Consider the following 5,532-nt stretch of genomic DNA (forward strand, 5'->3'; position numbering starts at 1 on the left):
ATACATATATATATATATATATACATACATACATATGTATGTATATATATATATACATATGTATGTATATATATATATACATATGTATGTATGTATGTATATATATATATATGTGTGTGTGTATGTATGTATGTATATATGTGTATATATGTGTGTATGTATATGTATATATGTGTGTGTATATATATATATATATGTATGTGTGTGTATATATATATGTGTGTGTATGTGTATATATGTGTATATGTGTATATATATGTATGTGTATATATGTATATATATATATATATATATATATATATGTATATATATATGTATATATATATGTATATATATGTGTATGTGTGTGTATATATAAAAACAAGGTTCTGCTAGCTAGTTTCACAACAGTCACGCTAGCCCACTGACCAATCAAGCCGCACGTTAATTCTGACGTACTTGTAGGCCAGCTAGAAGCTCTGGCATGTCAAAGAATACGGCCAACATGTCAAACTAAAAATGTGATTGGTTGAAGACTATGACAGTCAACAATATCGTCCCCATTTACTTAAACTGCAAAGGGATTGACTTGTAATTCTGAAGGCCTCCGTGCAGATTTTTTTACTTAGAGACAGCATAGGGGCAAAATCTGATTGATAAAAGCTCTACTTAAAACAAGTTGTGCTGGGAGCAGCGCTGGAAGCAGCGCAACTGAGGAAGACAGTAGCTATGCAATGAGATAATAAGCTAATGGGAAAAAATATTTAGAATACATGTTGTGTATTTATGAAAAATAATTAAATAACGAAATAGCTATAACTTTGTGATTCTGTCTAGGCCAGCAGAGAAGGCCTTGCTGGCCCTGACGGCCCACCACTGGTGGATGGGTGTTACAACAAGGCTAATCTGTATATGATTATGATTACATGATGTGCTTTGTTTATGTTGAGGAAAATGTTCCTGTACTTCAGATTTGTCTGCTGTGAACTAACTTGTAGCTGACTCTGTTGTGTTCCTCAAGCTTCACTCTGGTGTGCATGTGTGAGTGACTCAGCCGTTTGGTCACATGCTGTTCTGTGGTGTGATTGTGCAGTGTTGAATCACCCTAACATTTGCTCATCCTGACTCACCACAGAGACTGAGCTTCTACTAAAGGCTTCTAAAGGTTTGTAATTATACATTTTTCTTCAGCTGCTGTATCACAATTGATATTGATTGTATTCCAAATATCTCACCTTTGTCTCTGTATTGCAGCCATTACGGGTCTAATCCAAAATCAAATTCAGAGACAACAAAGTTAAGATACATATTATGACTTTTATTGGGAAGTTTGTGAGAAGGAGTCCACATGGAGGTCATTATCTTTCACTTCACATGCTTAAGTATTTATTCTACCTGGAACATCGACGCTTCTGTTATTCTCAGCTCCTTGACACTGACATAGATCATTCTGCTCCTGATCTGTGTTGACAGTGTTTTGCATTGGCTTGTAGGGGCTTATCTTTCCCCATGACACAACATCAGGACATACTGACTGAATCTAGGATCCAATACATCATGAACTGCTTTTGCAGTATGTTTAAATGCTTGGAAAGATACTGTACTGTAGGTGTTTATAGAATTATCTAGGTCACCTATGTGAAAATGCTGTTTTTGCTCATGTCATTGTTCTGATTCAATACAAATTCTCGCAGTGTATGGACAAAGTTGTCTAGTTGTATCACTTACTTCTGCTGCATCAACAGTGCCTAAGTAGTGATAAAAGTCCACAAAGTGTCTTTTTCTGGCAGAAAAGTGCTTGCAGCTTTCAGCTACTGTACATGCAGCCGCTTATGCTGTCTCCTCATTGGGAACCATTGAAAACAGATGCTGGCGCTCAGAAAAAATGCTATATTGACACAGGCCCTAAAGAGAGTGGAGGAATCCATGAAAAGCCACTTGGTTACTGATGTCATCGCACTGACCTGCTGACACTTTCACTTTAAAACATGCCTCTCCATAGCAGGGCCAGCCTGCGTGTTTTAGTGCATATAAGCGTACCCCACTGGTTAGCTCACGGCCACCACTCTGCACTGCTCTCATACAGAGGTTACAGCTTATAACCCTGTCCAGACTGAAAGTGACAGCTCTGACAGCTAAAGACCGCCCACATAGGGTGGACAGGAGGGGAGGTGGATGGATCCAACCATCAGCGATCTTTCAGCCTGGAGACTGCTGTTCTTCCCCATGTGAAACAAGAAGTCATTGTTGATTTATTCTTCACGTAACTTGCATAATTTAGCAATTACACTTACTGTGGTGGCCTGTTCTTTGTTCTTCTTACATACTGTGCCACGTTACGGTGCTCCGTTTCTCAACTCACACGTTAATAGTCCAAATCATAAATCTACAGACGCTGATTCCATTTCCGTCATTGGATCGATATATTTACACTTTTAACTAACTTAACAAACGCATAAGTCTAACGTGAGGTCAAAGACTGTCCCGATGCCCCGTTCTACACAAAGGAAAAAAACCCGAGACTCAGTCCCACCTCTTCCTCTTATCACAGCTGATCCTCATCAGATTAATAACAATAGTTCCCAAAGAAATAAAAACATTATTCAGAATACGAAATTTAACATCCATTCATATCCATAAGTCAAAGGAATGTATTTAGATCAAACAAATCTATTAGCAAATTTAGAAAATATGATTTGTAATAAAACAAAAAATATGGCTCTAACACCTACATAGTTATTTTAACCCAAACAATAATCGACCCTAACCCTAACTGAGTAGTTGTGTTGCCTAAACCTATTGAGTAGTTTCCTGTGAAGACAGAAGTTTATTTTGAAAACACTGGTAGCCTGTCAACACAAGCATACGCCTCCCTCCCCTACAAGCAAGACCAGCTCCCCCTGGCGACTACTCTCTCCCTAGTCTCCACCTTAACTTCCACTCCACGACCCATGAACATTCCGTCAGAATCACCGAATGCATCCATTTAAATGAACTATGCCCTGTGTCATTTATTAGGACTCTGCGTTTGACAGGATGCAGTGGAGGTCTCGCCGTGGCTAAAGTGGGTCCGCTAAAGCCGTTTTACTGTGTTTTAATTTATCGACCTCCGGGTCCAGAAGGTCAGTTTTTATCGGAGTTTACTGACTTTCTGACCTCTATTATTAAGCTTGATAAAGTGTTATTGGTTGGTGATTTTAATCTGCATATCAATGATGCCACAGATTGTATAGCCACTGAGTTTCGTAATATTACTGAATCTTTTAAATTTCACGCAACATGTTTCTGTCGCCACTCACAGAGGTGGTCACACCCTGGACCTTGTGTTCTCTCTGGGTCTAGATATTGATCATATCCGTTGTGAGGACCTACTGATCAGTGATCGTAAATGTATTTTCTTTGATCTTTCTGTAAATGCTGACTCCTTGTGTCTTAAACGAACATTCCACTCCTGCATTATTACTCAGAGTACAGCTGATCAGTTCTCAATGCACTTTTGCTGTGGTATTAACACAAATCTGAATGGTAGTAGTATAGTCATTGCATTTATGCGCATGCATGTATATTGAGAAATTTTGCGCGTACATGTGAACTATTTAAATAGGGGGTAAAAGGGGTGTATATGAAAACTGACCGTCTTTACGCGTACATGTAATATGAAGGCGGGTTATTTGAATGGTATTGTATATAGAGGTCAATGAATCCTTCTTTAGCCTTTTCATTGCTGTCTTCTTGGCTGACCTGCAGCTCTCACCCCTATCAAGCGGCTATTTTGGAACGAATCCAGAGCATTTAAGACATTTCTTCCAACTTGTTGTTTTGCACTGCTGTAGCAATGGCCCATGAGCAAGTGTGAGTATTTCTTCTTCTTCTTTTATTTATTATGATGACATTGGGGTGTTTTATTTTAAAATCAGGATTGTTTTTAAAGTTTCTCATCATCTACGTCATGTTTTTTTCTTTTTTTTTAATGTTTGTTAAATTGTCAGTAGCGATGACTAAATGATATGCTTATTATACATATTCCAAATTAAACAACTTTAAAAACTCAAAAAAAATAATTTAAATGAATTATTCCTTTTTTGCTTTTTTTGGTATTTTGGGCAGACACATATGCAAGGCTGATTACCGTAATATGTGTGGTATTTGTTATAAATGTACGGTGGTACATAGAGGGTGAGAAGCTGTACATGGAGGGACTTAGGACCCAGGGGAATGTAGGTGAAGGAAACAGGAAGAGACGGAAGAGACGCCACACAAACAGCTGTTCACAGCTCGCTGCCGGCCGGTTCTTGTGTTAAAAATGTCCGCTTAATAATAAAAAAGAAACTGCGTTAACGCGCGATAAAATATTTGTCGGCGTTAATTAATGAATGCGTTAACGCGATAACGCGCCCAGCCCTAATGTATATAATTTACTATTGTTTTGTTTATTAGGGTGCTGACTGAGAGGCCTCAGCCAGACGCATGTACCCCTGTGTATGCTTGTGCTACAGGGCCTTGTGCAGTGATCTGCATCGACGTGGTTGAAGAAATTAACGACGAGCATGAAGAGATCCAGCAATCTAGGGAGAAAACTAAAAGATATGCTCATTAAAGATTAGTTTAATTATTTAATTTGCACGTGTGTTTTAATGAAGCATAGCATTAGTTCATGAAGGACACGGAAGTCATACGCCCCCAGCTGTAACCAGCTGACAGCCAGCCGATTAGCTTCCAATCGGCCACACACCAATCACAGCCCACTCTCACTTCAAGGAGGTTTATTTAAATAGGACTCCCTCCTCACTGATTCATTCTACACCTACGCTGTTACAGACCGCACTGCTGGCGAAGCTTTGCCTCCTCCACCCCTTTTTTAGTTCAGAGTTCATCTTTCTGGCAAATGGCTGAAATGTATTTAAATTTGTTTACTTCTGGCTGTAAACCCTTGGGGGTTGGTGCTCAGTGCTCCCCGGCCTAGCTTGGTAGCTGCTGGCTAATCCGGGGAGCATTCAAAGAGCGGAGCCATCATCGCCAAGTTTAACTGTATTTCCATTTGTTGCAATAAATGGTTAAAATCTATGACGAGAGTGTTCCTGACTGAATATATATATATATATTTTTTACTGTAGTTTTCTTGTTTATTAGGGTGCTGACTGAGAGGCCTCAACCCTGTGCGCCCCTTTGTGATGAAGCGGCCCTAGCTGTTGAAGTGCTCCTCAAAGTGGAGACCTCATCAGAGGATATTAATGCACAGACCGTCGAAGTATCAGAACAGGAGTTGGTGGCACAAGGTGCATCGGTGTGCGAGGAGGTTGATGCAACGATCAGTGAGGACGAAACTGTTTCGACACCCACTGCCAGGTGATGTTGTACAGTTTGTGTTTGATCACAGTATTGCTGGAACATTGTGTCTGTGTACATTGTGTCTGTGTTTTTCTTGTATATGCTGAATTGCAGGTGATTGGACTTGAGACTGATGAGGCCTGAGATAAGAGGAAACCTGTGGAGGCCGGCTCGCTCTCTCTTTTTCTCTCCGGCTCCCAACCGGGCCGTGCTGCACAAGGGGGT

Source organism: Anarrhichthys ocellatus, unplaced genomic scaffold (genome assembly GCF_004355925.1).
Source record: "Anarrhichthys ocellatus isolate YVR2014 unplaced genomic scaffold, GSC_Weel_1.0 scaffold101, whole genome shotgun sequence".
Taxonomy (NCBI): Eukaryota; Metazoa; Chordata; class Actinopteri; order Perciformes; family Anarhichadidae; genus Anarrhichthys; species Anarrhichthys ocellatus.